The following is a 19109-nucleotide window of genomic DNA, read 5'->3' on the forward strand; positions in this document are numbered from 1 at the left end:
GAAAATGTTTTGTGTATGCATGTTATTGACTTTTGGGTATGCATGTTATCGACTTTTGAATATATGCATGTGATAAAGTTTGTTGTGTTTTTATGATTGGCATGTTAGATTATAAGTATCAAATCATTGAGTCAAACGTAGTTCCCGTTTGAAATTTAACACAAACGATTAATATTTTCATCGTTTGTATTAAATTTTGAATTGTACGATTGGACAGTTTGGGAAAATTATTTTTCATAATTTGCTATAACATGTACGTTGGAGTCTATGGATAAAATTAATAAAATTTTGGTTCAGATTATTTGTGTTGTTCTCCGGATGCATATTTGATTGTGGTCATCCCTGACCACTCTCATTTCTTGTATTTCGGAGACCAATGTGAAATGCTGTCGAAATCTTATCAAACTTATCATGTTAGACTTCTTTGCACGTGTCTTAGCAAATTATGAAAAATAATTTTTCTGAATAGGTAGGGCCTAACCTTGTGAGAGTTCAAAAATTGAAACTGATGAAGTATGTTACGAACATAGTATGGATCGAAGCTGAATGAATGAACGTCGCATCAGTGAAGAATATGAGAAGGGTGTTTCAGAGTTCTTGCATTATGTTGAACAAAATGCAAAGTCTGTGAACGGGTCATAGTTTTGTCCTTGTGTTCGTTGTCTTAATCAAATACTCCAAGACTTAGGCAATATAAGTAACCATCTATTCATGTTCGGCATAATGAGAACTTATACCCTTTGGATTTGGCATGGAGAAGTACTGGACCAGCCTACCACGTCACGAGGAACGGATTATGTGAAAGAATGATTCAATGATCCTTTAGAGGACATGATACGTGATGTTGATGAAGATAATTTTCGAAGAGCTAATTTGTATGATTCTCTTATACATGATTCAGAGCAACCGTTGTTCCCAAGATGCTCGATCTTTACACGTCTGTCTGCAACTTTGAAGTTGTTTAGTTTAAAAGCAAGGAATGGATGAACCGATAAAAGTTTCACAGAGTTGTTGGAGTTGTTGAAGGAGATGCTTCCAAAAAATAATACTCTACCTATTCGTAATTACGAGGCAAAGAAAATTTCATGTCCAATGGGTCTCGAATATCAAAAGATGCATGCTTGTCCTAATGATTGTGTTTTGTACATAAAGGAGTTTTCTTCGCTAAAGAATTGTCCAACATGTGGTTTATCCCGTTTTAAAAAGAAAAATGACAGAAACACTGGTGATGAAGGTAATGATGATGCACCTGCTAAGGTGATGTGGTATTTGCCTATAATACCTAGGTTGAAACGTATGTTCTCTGTTAAAGAAGATGCAAAGAACCTTAAATGGCACGTTGCTGGAAGAAAGTGTGATAATCTTCTTCGACACCTAGCTGATTCACCACAATGAAGAAGATCGATGAAACATTTCCAGAATTTGGTGTAGATCCAAGAAACTTAAGACTTGCACTTGCAACTAATGGTATGAATCCTTATGGCAACTTACGTAGCAAACACAGTTCATGGGATAGATCAATTGGAAAATGAAGGAATAAAACTACTGTGTGAATTGGAAATGTATTTTCCACCTTCTTTTTTTTATATCATGGTTCATTTCATTGTTCATTTAGTCAGAGAAATTCGAATATGTGGGCTGGTTTCCTTAAGGTGGATGTACCCTGTTGCAAGATACATGAATATCTTAAAGGGATATGTTAAGAATCAATATCGACCAGAAGCTTCAATCATAGAGCGATACGTTGCAGAAGAAGCCATTGAATTTTGTTCAAGTTATATGCCAAGTTCTGAACCAGTGGGTCTTCCTAAGAGCAAACATGAAGGAAAATGTGAAGGTAAGGGTGTTCGAGGTGTGAGAATTGAAAGTGTTAGTAGAAAAGAAGTTGATCAAGTTCGTTTGTACATCTTAAACAACACACTTGATGTGATTCCTTACAATTCTGATCACGTTAATGAAATAAAGGCAGCACACCCAAGAATGAGTGAAAAATGACATCTTAATGAACATGTCAAAACCTTCTTACAATGGTTTAAGAAAAAGATTTATGCGACTCCAGATGTTTCTGAAAGTCTATTGAGGCTATCTCGTGGGCCGAACACATATGTCATTACATATGGTGGGTACTATATAAAAACTATTTTTTTTCAGACAAAGGTAGAAGATGACAAAAGTAGAGTTCAAAATAGTGTGGTTACACTACAACCCGAGGTTGTACACTTTGCTAGTTCTAAAGACAAAAATCCAATCACAACATCTATGAGTTATTTTGGAATAATACAAGAAATATCGGAGGTTGATTATGTCAGTTTTAGAGTCCCAGTTTTCCAGTATAAATGGGTTGATATGAATTCAGGTGTCATGACAGATGACTTTGGTTTCACATTGGTCGACCTTAACAAGATGAATTACACTGATGAACCATTTATTATGGCTAGTCAAGCAAGACAAATATTCTACATAAATGATCTAGCAAATCATAAATGGTCAGTGAATTTGGAAGGAAAAAACATGCATGGATATGATGATGGAGATTCTCTTGATATACTTGAGACAACATCTGTTGCATCAAGACCTATTGAAGACAAGGTTGATGACATAGCGGATGACATCCACGTAATTCGTAGTGATCACAATGAAGGGATCAGGGAGAAAACAATATCTTAACAGGTTTTGTGATATTTTTTAGTGACTTTAAATGTTGTTTTATTCATCATATCTGATGTAGTACTAACCTTGTATATATTTTTCAGGTATGTCGACCTCAGGATCAAGAAAGACCGAACGTGGTCGATCTGTCACATGATTGCCAGATGTGACATCCCGACGCGTTGATGGCCAGAGGAGACATGTTGACATTGACCCGAGATAAGGTGTGCCATCAGGGCGAAATGCTGATAGGTTTAGGAGTTATCTGGTGTCTTAGCAAAAACTCATGTTTCTATCCTTCTTGCATCTTGAGATGACATCCTAGAGGTCGACAAGAACCTTTTATGGCAAGATATTCATGTATGTTTACTTCAAAAAAATTTGATATACTTTTTTCTTTGTTCTTATTATGTCATTAACATGTTTGTTTTAAACAACATAATTATGATATTCCAAACACTGCCCAAATTAGAAAGAAAGTGTTATCCCATGTAGCGACTAGATGGAAGAATTTCAAGACAAGACTGACATGTCTATATGTATTTGGAGACAAACAACATGAGAATTCATGTGAGTAGTACACTTTCACAGAGGAGGAGTGGATGCAGTTTCGTGCATCTAGAGAGTCTGAGGACTGGAAGATTTGTTTCTTAACATCTAAAGAGTCTTTAGTTAATGCATTTTATTATGATTTTACATTTATGAATATACATGATTTCACAGGGTAAAAGGTAAGCCGCCCAAGAAAGAAAAAGGCTAAATGATGCACCACACGTGTTATCACGAGGTGGTTATGCAAAACTTGAGAAAAAGATGAGAAAGAGTCGAGCAGAGGAATTAGGACTTGAGTCCCCAAACCTAGCACTTGCACCTGCTAGGTACGAGCTGTGGAAGGCTACTCAAACTAAATCTGATAGGAACATGACATCTTCCTCAACTGCCTTAATCTCATAAAGAATTGTAAGTTCAAACCAAAGCATTGTTTGATTGTGTATTTCTCACCGCATGTATTTTATGTAACAAAGTTTTTTTTTATATGTAAGATATGTTGGTTGAGCAGCAAACTCAAGGAACTTTTGTTGGCCAAGGTAGGGACGACATTCTAACAACGTAATTAGAAAACCCGAGCATCGAGGACGCGTACGTGGAGTTGGTGGGCGATTGGTCTTCGTGACTACTTTGGTCCTACACAAGAAAACAATTAATCCATGAGTCAGGAGGTACTGAGGAAGATAGATCTTTAGTGGGAGGAAAGACTCAAGCAAAGCATGAGGTCAATGGAGCAACGATTCATGGAGAAGCTACAAAAACAAAAAGAAATACAAAGAGCGCTTGAAGAGAAGTTGCATTCCATGACGCAGGGCACCATGGGGTTTCCCACTCAAGCTCCTACACCACCTCGGGTCAGCACTAGAGCATCATGCTCTACTGTAGACCCTACTGACTATAGTGGTCAATATGAGTTGTTGGTTGATGGGGATCCCCCACATATTGTGGCTGTCGCACGAGTACTTGAGGGAGGACAGATTATTCATGGTGTTCCCTTATTACCCTACCATGTGCGTGTGACGATTGACGAGATTGGCGATCCCTAGGCTCAGGTGCCTGTACCCACTTCATAAATTCATTTTGTGGGGGAGGCCATAGGAAAATTTATAGTCTGGCCTAGAGCATTGATCATGTCACACATTGCTACACCACAGGTATAATATTTTTATTATTAGTAATTTATGTTAAATTTAAAAATATTTATTGATAACCTTGAAATTTTTATGTTCAGTTCATACGTCCTCAGAAGCAGTCGATGCATGAGCCAGTCATAGATGAAGATGATGAGATGGCTAAAGCGGAGGATGATCCTCTAGCCAAGCTCATGACAAAATTACCCAGGTTGAACAGAGGACCAGTAGAAGTGTATTGGGATAATAGAGTATTTGGCATCCCCTTATGTGCTAGTATATATCACATTCAATGATGCACTAGAGATCATTGGGGAAGACAAGATGTTGAATATTTTCATCCTTCAACTATGGTGCATGTAAGATAGTTAATTTTGTCTTCCATATTAGTTTTATCTAGATTCTTAGTTTATAACAACTTAACTTTGTTCACTAGTACAAAAACAACATACAACGTCGAATATCTTTTGCCTTTCACGTCAAATTCGAGAACGACGTCATATTGGGAGACGTTAAATTGACGTCGAATTTAAAAAATTTGACATTAATTTAACGTCGAATTTTGTCAATATACGACGTTAATCAATTTTTTTTAAATAATTGTAATCCTTTTTTACAACTCTACGAAACTTTAAAAGCAGAACTATGAACGGTAACATAGGATCGACAACAAATAATAATAACAAACAACAAACAAGTTCAATCAAACAACAAACAAGTTCAATAAAAAAACAACAACAAACAAGTTCAATCAAACAACAACAACAACAAACAAGTTCAAACAACAACAAACAAGTTCAATAAATAAGTTCTTCAAAACGAAAATGAAAACTAACCTTTAAAAGGTGGGTTCATCAGAATAAAGTGTTGCCACCAGTGAGAGAGAAAGCAAAATGCGCATATGAAGGACAAGAACACGAAAATAATTGGTGAAAACAAACGAAAATCATACTTAAAGTAGTTAATTAACATGCATTTGTATCAAATGAAAGAAAGATTACATGTGATGGTCGTCAAACTTCGTTCGAGAAAAATTTGAGTAGAGAGGAGGGTCTCGTGCGCTAAGATAAAATGAATGAATTTTCAATCTCCCGCTGAAATTTTTATTGAATTCACTAACCTTTTGACGTCTAACGCTGAGGCATTCAACATTTTATATCCTTTTATGTCGAATTATAATTCTAAACGATGTTTAATAATTGCATTTATTTACAAAATTGCCACTGATCATTTTTAACGTTGACTATTGAGTGGTTAGACGTTGAACGCATGACATTATACGCTCTTTTTGTATTAGTGGTTGTTTTAGGTAAATGGACACAATCATTGTGGATCAAGGTCGGTCTTCCATGTACGAATTTGTTGAACCTCAGACCATCCAACCTTCTGGTAACACAATTGAGACCAAACAAAATTATTTGCAAACATGGATGGCTGAGTCAAATACCTTGTGCCATACATTGATGGGTATGAGTTATTCTATGTAAAATTTCATTAAAGTTTACTTAATTAGTTTACTAAATATTTATGATTCATGATAGGTCTCATTGGCAGCTGATGGTCATCATTCCTAGACACTGTCAAATTATATGGTTTTGTTCGCTGCACAAGAAGATGAAAATTGACTTGAGAAACATGCTTCAAGAGTAATTGTTTCTCTTTTTATGTTTCAAATTCGTGTTGACCTTCAATTTTTATGATAAATATAGTTATATTAATATTACCTTGTGTTTTCAATGTAAATAGATTTATGCGTAAATCCCGAGGTCAACTAGTTCAAATCTTGTATCTAAAGGTTGTAAGTCATTTATAGTTCTAATTCATTTTCCATGTTATTGAATGATCTAAATGCTTGACTATTTAGTTTGTCATTTTAGTGTAACAAGCAGATAGATTCATGGGAATGTGGCTACTATGTCATGTCTTGGATTAAGACCATCATTCAAGCTGCCATTATAGATGACTGGAATGAGGTAATGATGCTTACCTTCAATACATTACAAATCAAATTCATCTTTCAACATATTAAAACATAACATAATGAATCTTTCTTCATTTTGCAGCGCTTCAAGAGTACATATCCTATACCAGAGGATGCAATTAAGAAGATAAGATAGGAATGGACAACTTATCTTCTACAAAGATGGACCTAGGAAGATTTATTATTGTTGTTGAACATTTACATTTAGTTTAACTTTAACTTTGATAGTTTAGGTTTTGGATTGTTTTTTAGTACTTTGTTAACTTGAAACGCATGTTCTAGAACAATTTTTTGTTTTTCAAGTGTGGTTTTATTTTAAAAATAAATTAATTTTAAAAAAACACTTAGTAGACGTCTGTTAGTGTACACTCCGACGTCTATAGACGTCTATCAGTATACATACAGACGTCATTGGATTATAGAGGCTAAAAACGTTATAGGGTCTTAGACGTCTAATGGTCCAACGTCTCATTAACATCACCCGTATAGACGTCAGGTCAGGATGAGACGTAAAAAGCTCACAATAACAAAGGTCTGATGCTCCTTCTCTGCACTAGTGACACTAAGGACATTTTTTTTTCAGTAGATAAGATATACTTTTTTTTTCAATTCAAATAGCTTTTGATTTTATCAGATTTTTTAAATGAAATTTCTTTCTTAAGTTGATTAGACCTTTTTTTTTATCTATAAGTAAACTTTTATTTTCTCTCAAATTTATGCAAGTTTTAATTTTGTTTATTCTACATGGATGGCATTTTGGTGTCGCATTTATAATTTGATTATAAAAGAAAATTTTTCTTTTAGTGTAAAGTTTGTAATGATGTGTTCAGTCAGATTTCTTCTTTTACAGTATATTATGATTTCTTTTAAGTTTTTCTATTCTTTTAGTGTTTTTTTTAGAATATTCAAGTTTAAGATAAGAAAAACTAATTTAATTTAATTAATTAGAGTTTATGAGAGTAAGACCCCATGTGAGATAATATTGAGGATTTATTTGTCTTAAGGGTAACTATTTTTATGTAGAATAACTTTTGAAATATTTGGTTATATGTGATGTTGAAGGCCATATTTTGTATTAGAAGTTTGAATTAACTGAATGTCATGTAAACCTTATTAAATATGTCTTGTTTATTTATCTGGTATTATTTTAGATTTAATTTCTTACAAAAATAAAACATTTTTTAAATAACTGGTGATTTTCATCAGTTTTTCGGAGATTTTAACTAGTTATGCATTTGATTAGTTCCCACTAATTATAAAAACGTTTGACTTTTAATAATGGTCAAAGATGTTATTAGGCCAATTTCTGGTCAGATTCGTCGAACTTATCAATTTAGTCTAACTCTTGACGAATCTTTTTCTTTTTCTAGTTTAGTTCTTCGCTGGGCTCTCATATCTTTCAAAACAACTTCCTTTCATTAGCAACTAAATTTGAATTTCTATTTTTATTAATTTAAAAGTGAAAGCCCACATAAACGGGACAAGTTTTTATGTGTTGAAATTTCTAATATTTTCAACTCGTTAGTTAATTATATTTAAAGGTTGAGATGTTAGCATACCAAAATAAATAAGAAACTCAAGTATATTAAATGTCAAAGATAATTTTTTTATGTTGACCATTTGATTCAGATACTCGTTCAGTTTCAAGAATAATACATAGTTATGTTTGTAGCATGAATAACTATTTTGACCGTGTGATCATACCTTATACTGTTTTATAATTAATATTATTTATATATAGATAATATATATATATATATATATATATATATATATATATATATATATTTGGATAATTTTCTAAAAGAGTATAAGGATTGAAGTAAAGAAAGTTTGATTGTTTTTCAAATATGATTCTTTTGTTCCAAGTTGATTCTGATTTTATTTTGAAAATTTTGAGAGTTTCTATTTTACATAATTGAGAAATTCCTTTGTATTTCTTTCAAATTATAAGAATTGCAAATGAAATAAGTGCAAAGTTTTAAGTATAAATAACTAGTAGAGTAGAGGTTGTGTATGGATATTGGTCCGATACATGTAACAAACTATCCTCCAGAGATTGTAAACTAATCTATGAGTAAATAAATTTAAATATTGAATTAAGTGTTACTTCTGATAAACGTACTCACTGTATGTATTTCATAAGCAATTAAGTTATGAGTTAAGTTAAAAATTTTAAATTCCTAAAAACTTTGAACAAATTTAAGAATATTATTGATAAACTTATTTATAATCATGTGTATTTAATTTTATGTTGTTACATGGTAAAAACAGTTTATATAATAATCGAAATATATTGTTATTATAATTTAAAATGTTCTTAATTTGTTAATGTTTTTATTGACTTGTAATATCAATTTGTTAGAAATTATATAATAATTTATCTGATATTTTCGTATATCATATATTTCACTTTTTAAAGAATACCACACATATTTTAATTTTTTTAATTACAATAAAATATATTTTGTATTTATTAAAAAAACTAAAATTACTAACATATTTTATCCACAAATTTGAGAATTTCAATTACTGATAAAAAATACTTGTTGATAATAAATTTATCAGAAGATTACATTAATCAATAACATCTATTAGTAGCATCCATCGGTAAATTAGAATTTGTATTATCGATAAATATTTTTGTCAATAAATTTTATCGATAAATTATTATTGTCATCATCGACGATTTTGTCTGTCAACAAATTTTATCAAAAAAAAAAAATAACACATTATTTTCTTTGGGTTTTGACTAATTTTTGTAAAATATGTAAGTAACTGCATGTCTTGAAACATGTCAATAAAATCTCAATAATTTATAAGTCTTATTACTAATGAATTTTTTTCATTAATAAATTCGTTCATAAAAGGAGGAAAAGTTTTTCGTCAAGTATGATGAGATCTTTTGTGAAAATTAAGTGAGACGAGTTACAATAAGAAGAAAAGAAGATGATAAAGAGGACGAGGATGAATAAAATGATGAGAAGTCGGGGCTAGTGTCATTGTCGGTGGTGGAGGCATGTCAACGATACAACAATGGTGCAATGAAGAAGCGGTAATGATCATGACAACAATGATAGTTAAAGGTGAAGGAGGAGGAAAAGGAAGAGGAATGAGAGAAAAATCAGAAGAAGATGAAGCAAAACATCATTGTTGTGACAATAGCAACATTATTGGAGGAGGAGAAGAGGGGAAGGAGAGGAAGAAAAAGAAAAGAAAAAGAAAAAGAAAAGAAAAAGATAAAGAAGAGGAGAGGAGGAACTCAATCGTGATATTTATCATCAAATTTTATCAACAACTAAAATCCGTTGATAATTATTAATAAAAATTTACTAACGAATTTTTGGCTATCGATAAATACCTATGGATATTTATCAACGAATTTTTAGCTATCGATATTGATAGATTTTTTCTATTCATCAGTAAAACTTATCAATAAACATTTTATCAATAATTTTTTAACCATCAACAATCTATTAGTAAATTCAAATTATAGATATTTTTTTCTAATAAGTTTTGTTTGTCATTGCTTAACGATTAGCCTAAGTGTTATCTTTTGTAAGTGTATCATGAAAATTTTACATGCAAGTTACAATTAAATATTTAGTATAAATATTAATTATTTTGTTTAAGTTAAATTAATTGTTTTTATTATTTTAATTAGGTTTAATCCTTTTCGACATCCCTATTTATGTACGAATGTCTCAATTGGGTCCTCGTTTTTTAAAGTGTATCAAAATGGTCCCTAATTTTGAAAATTGATATCAATTGAGTCCTTTCCGTTAAGTTGGCTGGACGGCGTTAAAAAAATTGATGAGTGGATGCTGAGATGACGAACGAACGCTCGTCCACCAGCGAACGAACGCTCGTCCACCAGAGAACGAACGCTCGTCGACCTCTTACTGCTGGACGACCGTTCGTTCCACACTGGACGACCGTTCGTTCGGTGGTCGACGAGCGTTCGTTCGCTGATGGACGAGCGTTCGTTCGCTGGTGGACGAGCGTTCGTTCGTCATCTCAGCATCCACTCATCAATTTTTTTAACGCCGTCCAGCCAACTTAACGGAAAGGACTCAATTGATATCAATTTTCAAAATTAGGGACCATTTTGATACACTTTAAAAAATGAGGACCCAATTGAGACATTCGTACATAAATAGGGATGTCGAAAAGGATTAAACCTTTTAATTAATGAAAATGGATAATTACTTGACATTTTAAAAGAGTTAACTAAATGATTTAAGAAGTAATTCAACATTTAATATTTAAATTAAGAAACAAATTAGTGTTGAAGTAATGAATTAATTTTCTTAACAATACATTCATATAATTCAACATTTAATATTTAAATTAAAAAAGAATTAATGTTGAACATTTAATATTTAAATTAAGAAACAAATTAATATTGAAGTAATGAATTAATTTTATTAACAATACATTCATAAACCAATAATTTTAGTAAACTATAATAATGTAATATCTCTAATTTTCGTAACATTCAACTACCATAGGATTTTACTTCAGTAATATAAAACATTTAGTTTAAAGAAAATATATAAGATGCTATTATTAATAATATAAAAATAACTTATAATAGCAAATCATATACTAAAACCTAGACTACTATGAAATGTTAATTTGAACCAAAAGTGTAATAGGATAATTACATTATCGAATGAAACCTACAACCAAACATTCGACTATATGTCTTAGTTTCTCTTCTTCCTAGCACCTATGCACTAGAGACATCCCCTAAGTTCACTGATAAGTTGTCGTTAAAGCTATCAAATTAATATTACTTTTTAAGGCAACTTCAGTATTACCAAGTAGTATCCAAGAAAGTAGATAGGGCTAAAGTAAGCCTGACTCGTCTCCCTACGAACATGGAATTGCTTTTGAATATCTGACTCTTATGAATGTTATGCAATGCTTATGAATAAAAGTGAGAATGTTTTAAGAACAAATAAGAAACTTAAAAACAGTTATGATGAAATAGACTAATTCCACTACTTTTCCAAGATAGATTCATCATCGGTTATTCACAAATCATTGTTCAATTGATTATTGTTCAAGTTTCAAATTAATTAAAGTACATTCTTAATTAATTTGAGGGCGATCATGCAATTAACCAAAGTAAATTCTCAATCAAATGCAAAATCTTTCTAGATTATTCACAATAAATTCAACCAAAGTACATTCTCAATCAAATTTTATTGTGTTTAATCATGTCTATTCTTAAATCTCCTAACCAAGTTAAAAGTTAATCAATCAAAGTAAATTCTCAATTGATTATAGTTGAAATTATTACTATCAATCAAAGCACATTCTCAATTGAAAGTAAAAACCATTTAATCATATGAAAGTTCCTAAATTAAATCAAAGTAGATTCTCAATTAAACCTAGAAACCCCAAAACTCATATAATCAATATGCATGTAGATTCAAACACATTATGATGCAAAAATCTTTGCTTTTAATTTGATAAACAGATGAAAAACATAGAGAGAGAACAACTTAAATCAATAATAAAAATAAACAATTGCATTAACTCAACCTAACCTCATAATCCATAATGAAATTACAGCAGAATAGCCCTAGATGCTTAGCTCTCCATGAGTGGAGTTGAATACATGATGAAATAAGAGAGAGAGAAGTGGTGAACGAATGAATGAAGTCCTTTTCTGCCTCCCCTGGGTCTCTTTATATAGGGTTTGATTGGGCTTGGACTCTGAATATTCTGTTGATAAAAAAATATTTTATCCTATATCTTCCAAATAACTAAAAGATTAAGATAATTATAACATTATTTGGAAGATATTTTCTGTTGATATTCCCAAATTAAATTAATTCAACAAATGAATTTTATCTTTTATCTTTTCTGACTTTCCAAAATTTCACAAATGCCCTGAAATTTTCCCTATCTACACTTTCAGAATTCTCCAAAATTGCACCAGAACCCCTGTTTGACCAACTTTGACCAGACTTAAGCAGTGTTGACCAGCTTTGACTGAGGAAGGACGCGGCCAATGAGAGCTTGCCACGTATCAGCCCTCTTTCTCACCCAATTAGGGTTTCAGATTGCAATTCCCCTTTCTCCTCCGCCGTCATGAGGCGATAATGCGAGAATAGGGTCTCGCCCCTTCTCCTCCACGGCACACTTAGGTCTTTGCGTTCCACGATGTTGTTTATGTGCGTGGATTTGGCTTCATGATGAAGATTGGTGATTCTTGCAGGTTGGTTGCTAGAGGATGACGAAGGGAATCGCGCATCTGGTTCGCGATTCGCATTGGGGCTGCTCTTCACTGTTTCTGCGCGATGTATGGTGGTTGCTGATGGTTTTTTGTTTGCAGGTTCGGGGTTGGAGATGATGATTGGCCGAGGAAGAAGGTGGCGGTGCGGCAGTGTGGGGTCTTACTGTGTTGACGGCTGCGACGGCCATGGGTTTGGGAATTTATGGTTTCTGTGAAGAAGATGATGATGTGTCAAGGGTGGTGACGTGGCAGCTTCTTAATTGTCAGATGTGTATGTTGAGGATTTGGACACGTGGCAAGATCTGGTGGAGTCTGATTTAGGAGGGGTGTGTATAGGGAATTAGGAAGGTGTAAGGATAAAATTTGACTGTTGGGCTGGTTAAGAAAAGAGGGGTGTATGTAGGGAAATTTACGAGGTGCAAGGGTAAAAACTGCCTGTTTGGCCCATTTATATATTATTTTCCAAACAAAATCTAATTTTGGGCCTTAATTTGCAATTTGGACTAGTAAACTTGTAATTTCAGCTGCACAAATAAACACTAGAAAATCCAAGAATAATTTATGCGCTAAAATTCACTTTTTACGTCTCTTTAATTCACAAAATCGATGAATTCAATCATCACAAATCCTCTTTAAATCAACCATTTAAGCATAAATACCCCATCAAAAATTTAAATTTTAAGGCATAAATGTGGGCATAAATATGCACTCATCACTCACACCATTTAGGTGATCATTGCAAAAGAGAAGAAATAAAACGGACAAACAATACAAAGAAGAAAGAGTAAACTAATGTACCAAAAAAAAATCATAAACCATGTTTATAAAACTAGACATATAGTACAAATAAAATAATCATTCCTAAGTCATAAAATGTTTCCCTCTAGACTTGACAATATGGATACATGTATTGATATCGAACTATAGAGGCTTTGCCTTTGAGGTGGTATAACAACAACAACAATAACATCATCCTCAATAAATCATCATACTCCAGGTTAATCCTTTCAAGCATCAATGGCTAACAAATAACCAATAGACTAGGGACCTCCTGCTACTCTCCATCACATAACCATATTTCTCTTCTTGATACTAGAGGATTATTGAGAGCGTTAGAATAACCTCTAATTACTAGCTTCCTATAACAATACATACACTTACACACGTAACCATTTCAAAGGAATTGTCCTCGAACTCCTTATAACCACCATTCATACGCCATCATACCTTTCAACCATATCAGAGAATATAAGATACATCATTAAACCATACACAAATAAACATAGTAAAGAAACTCTTAAAATTAGCAAGAAAACCCAGACTTGCTCTCCCAGCGAGTAATATTCACTCGTCCAACGAGAGCAAAACTAGAGAGCTCTCACAACTAAGCGAACTAGCTCGTTTATCCCTTGCAACCAACACCTATATACCCTACAAACTCGTCCAATGAGCCAAAAAATCACTCCCCCAACTAGTGTGAAAACAGAGAACTCTCACAGACCAGCGAGGAAGCTCGCCCAACCCTTGAAACTTACTGTCAAAACCCTTATTAACTCGCTTAGTGAGCAGTTTGCTTGCCCAACCCCTCTACATGAACTAGCAGCCCTCCAATTATGCCAAATACACCACTCTAACCTCCCATGTCCTCTCCCATGCACTTCCACTAATTTATAACACTTCTAAAAGGTAATCTAAGCTACAACAACCTATATATATATATATATATATATATATATATATATATATATACACACACACATAACCCAATCTAAATAAGTTTTAAATCCTTCTACCATGAAATTCCATCGAAAAATCAACTCAATTCCCACTTTATAGACTAAAACTAAAATCTACCAATTCTTACTCATAACCAAGTAATTTAGGGGTCTAAACAAGTCTAAATGGACTTAAAAACAAACCTTAAACTCTCAATTCTACCTAAACTCTTCTATTTCTAAAATTCACTACTCAAAACCTCAAAATATACTTAAAAGTTAATGAACAACACAACCTATCATCTATTATGCAATTCTAGACCATCTACATGTTCAATCATCATCCAAACCAGACCTAAATGACATTACTAAAGATCCCAAATTCTTATTTTTTCCATTTTACCATTTCTTCCAAAAGTCAACTACCAACACCACCCCTTTTGACCAAAATGATCCTAAATTCTACAAATACCATTCTATTCAACAATTCAACAAAATACAACACCATCATTACACCAAAACATCATTCACAAGACTCTCACAATCCAACACATATTCATACAAGGCATCGAGCATCACAATATTGAATTTACCCAATCAAACTCAATTATCAATAAGTCACTCATCTCAATTTTAACTAAATCATCATATTATCATAATAATTCATTAATCATACATAAATTTCAACAATTTAAGCATAAACACTAGCTTCCCTTATCTGATAGAAGACTAAACCGCTCTAAAATGTCTAAAATAGCTCCAACACATAGGAAGCTCTACCTGCTCCTACAAACAACAAAAAGATTATCAGAATACACCGTTAGAAACTCTTATCAACAAAGACTTAAACTGAAAACTCAAATGACACATGCAAGCCGAGCAGGGCCCAAATGTAACAAATAAAGAAAGGACCAGAGAAAAGGTGTTGAAACTTAATTTACTCAGACGGAGAAACTGATCAGTCTGAATTGGAGAACTCGCTACCCGGATGACTCCTACAATCTCAATTATTCAATCAGATGAGTAAAGAACTCCTAAAGAGAAGTTAGAAAACTCTAGAAAAGTGATTCTAGAAAGATAGTGTTTTAAAAATAATGAAACTCGTTCATAATAAAACTATTTATATTAAAATCATTTAATATTAAAATAATTGAATTGAGTCTCACTATTTTTACACCACCACCACTTCTAAAATATTATTTTCTAGGTATTACAGTAACGTGACTTTGCTTAGGCTTATACGTGTGTCTACAATAGATTATGACTATTGTTTTCTCTTTATTCAACCTCTCACACGTGTAAGCCCAAATAAAGTAATTGGAAGTCGTTAGTTTCGACTTTGAATTTTTACCAAATTATTTTCCCTCGGTGAGAGAATTGCTCATCCAACGAAACACTTGAAGAAAAACTAAATAAATGTTTCCAACGATACTAGACTCATGCGACAATCCAACCACCTTAAGCTCTCTGTAATTTTAATAAAATATTTTCGTTAAGCGAGGGTTTTTATTGTCCAACCACTCAAACCCTTGGAAGTCTTTTTCATAAGATTTGCCCAACAAGTATTGGATTACCCAACAAGTAAAATGATTTGAGAGCTCTCTAAATTTTAAACTTTGAATTTTCGCTCAATAGGTGATGGCTTTGGTAACGAATCTACATAATTAAAAAAAATTAACATATAAATCAGTTTGATGATCCAAGTGTTATTTTTATCTCTTTTAAAAGTGGCAACGAATACATGAGTTCTAAAATATAATATCAATGATCCAATTTAACCAAACTATACATATTTTCAAGTATTTTCGAACCAATATTCAACCTCAACAAAAATCAATCATTACTAGTATAAGCATTTCATCATCACATATTTCATCTATACCATAATTTCATTCAACATAAAAATAAAAATAATAAAATAACTAATCTCACTTAATTAAATCAAGTCCTAATCTCAACAAGCTAAAAAACACTCTAAATTTGACGTGATATTCTGGTTGTACGTGTTTTACTCTAAGAAGAACATAAAGATTAGAAACATGAAGAGTATAAAATAAAGAAAATGAATAGTAGTTTTTATAAAATAAAATTTGATAAAGTGATTTTTTATTTATTTATAAATTTAATATTTTAATAATAATATAATCAAGTTCTATTTACAAAGACAATTACCTCACCAATTAATAAAGTTCAACATAAATTCAAATAAAAAAATAAAAGAATTTAGTATTCAATAAACTAAAAATATTTAAAAATTAAGTACAAAAAATTAAAAAAAAAATTGAACATAAGCTCAAATAAAAAAATATTAAAATTTTTAGTCTTAGTAAACTAAAAATATATTAGGAACTAAGTAAAAATAGTCAAAGAGCACTTATAAACTCAGTAGTCATTTATTTAAATCACAACATTTTATCAATCACACGTCTTAATAACAACTTAAGGCTTTGTTCTTTTGAAGTGATTTGGGGGAGATGATTTAGGGGAAATGATTTGAATGGATTTGAGGGTAATATTTTTGTTGTTTTTTTGAGTGGATTTGTGGGTAATTGAGAGTGGATTTGGAAGTAAAGTTTGTGAGAATTAGTGTAAGATTGGATTCATGTGATAGTTTTAAAAAATTTGTTTAATTGGTAAAAATTAAAGATTACCAAAATACCCCTAGTTATTAAAGTAATATAAAATGATAGTTATTAATGCTATATTTAATTGTAAAAATATTTATAAAGAGTAAAAAGTTAAAAATAATGATTAAAGTTAATTTTTAAAAGTAAAAAAGTTATAATTTAGTAAAATGAATTTATTTGTTATGGAAATGAGATTGAATAATTTTGAAGTAAAATGAATTTAGTAAAATGAATTCATCAACTATTTATTTTGTCATATTGAGTATTTTTAACTCGGAATTTTCTCTATTTCTTTTTATCTCTTTCTTTGGATGAAGTTTTGTTGTACAGAAACAATTTATCTTTTTGGTTTAATTTCTTCTTTTATTCACTAAACTAAACACTACCCAACTTATACTCTTACAGTGTACTCACACTACCCCTTTCTCCTATTTTCTTCATTCAACTCAACCAAACCCTCATTTTACTCAACAAAGCCTTCTCACCTTAATCTGGATACATTCACATTGCCTATCCCGCATCTCATTTACTTGAACTAACTTTTCTCTTTACTCTAGTAACAATGAAACCCACTTCTTCTATCATCACAGCACTTCATATCTTCTCTCTGCCATCTACACTTACATACCACTCATTAGTTACCTCTCTCTTCCTTTCATTCTTTTCTCCTCCAATTTCTCAAGGTCACCCATCACTCTTCTTTCCAAGCCTAACAGGTGGTGCTCCTCCCGCCTCCCTGCCGCAAGTGGAGGTCCACCATGGAAACGGCGATTCCGTCTCCAGTACAACCAAGTCCTTCCACTCCAATCACTGGATGCACTCTCAGGCTGCTGCATCACTGTCGGATGGACCTCTGCATCTCACAGCAAACATCATCAACCATGGAAAGACATCAACACATGGAGGAAGCGGTGAAGCCTTGCTGGAACCGAATAACGCACCCAGGAACCGAATACAAGGATAAAGCATGGTGAACCAAGGAGCAGAACCGAATACAAGAGAAACCATAACCGAATACAAGGTATTCTTCATCTCCCATATGCATTGGACTCACGCTCAGAACCGAATACAAGCTGCGACTGGCATATTTTTGCGCACAAATTATCCACTGTCATAACAATTCCGGAACTCTTGATGTGATTATGAACGAAACCAGAACGGATCTCGACCCGGAGTTTGAATCGGAGAAATTGTGGATGTAATCGAGGCCATGAGCGACGTCGGAGGCGATCTGCATCCTAGAGGTCCACGTGACGAGATTGGTGTAGCTAGAGTTCCGACGGTTAAGGAGAGAGTGGGGCTAGCGTCGGGGAAAAATTCGGAAACGAGAAAGACGACGTTGCTGGAGACAGAGGCACCAAGAGGAGCTTGACGAGGCTGCTGTGGTGACTCCGGTAGATGATGGCGAGATGGCAGCTAAGCTCCGGGAGGTCGATTTGTTGGCGAAAGTTGCGGCGAGAAACACCAACATCACGGCGACAGATTTGGCAACACCAGGACGAGGAAGAGAGGCGTGGACAGATAATAATGTACAGAGGGCACATATGTCATTTGTGAGCAAATCAGCACAAATCTTCTCTTGATATTGAGATGATAAAGAGAGTCTCGTCTCACAAATCAACACAAACGAACAGCTCCTTCTTCGCAAATTATCGCTTTCTTTTCTTTATAAACAAGTGTTTCACCTTCAAACGAAGGTAGGCTAAGAGATTTAAGTAAAATGAGCAATAGAAAAAAAATATAACACAATGTTAAAAACTTTAGATATAATGTTTTAAAAGACAGTGAAGACTAAAATGTTTTAGAAAAAGTTTAAAAACTTATTTAATCCTTCTCGTATATAAATAGAGTAATAATATCCGAATATCTTGCAGTGCAGCGGCCCGTGATTTTCTCAATCTCGCTTATTTTCTCATGAAATTTTTTATTTGCACTTCTCTCGAAAGATCTCTCTTTTATCTCTCATAAGATATTTCAGAACATGGTGTCCGTCAATAATTTTCCAAATAAATAATTAACAGTTGTTTGTAGCATTTGGCACCCAACCAATTGGAGGGAATAAAGTTGAAAGAATGGAAGATCGATGGGATACCATGAAGTAAGAAACACTAAAACAAACACGAGCTTAAAAGAAGTAAAGAACAATCCTATTCCTTAGCACTTTGTTCACACACGGATATACAAAGAGAAAGAGAGAGATGAACTTTA

This window comes from Vigna angularis, chromosome 10 (assembly GCF_016808095.1).
Source record: "Vigna angularis cultivar LongXiaoDou No.4 chromosome 10, ASM1680809v1, whole genome shotgun sequence".
Taxonomy (NCBI): Eukaryota; Viridiplantae; Streptophyta; class Magnoliopsida; order Fabales; family Fabaceae; genus Vigna; species Vigna angularis.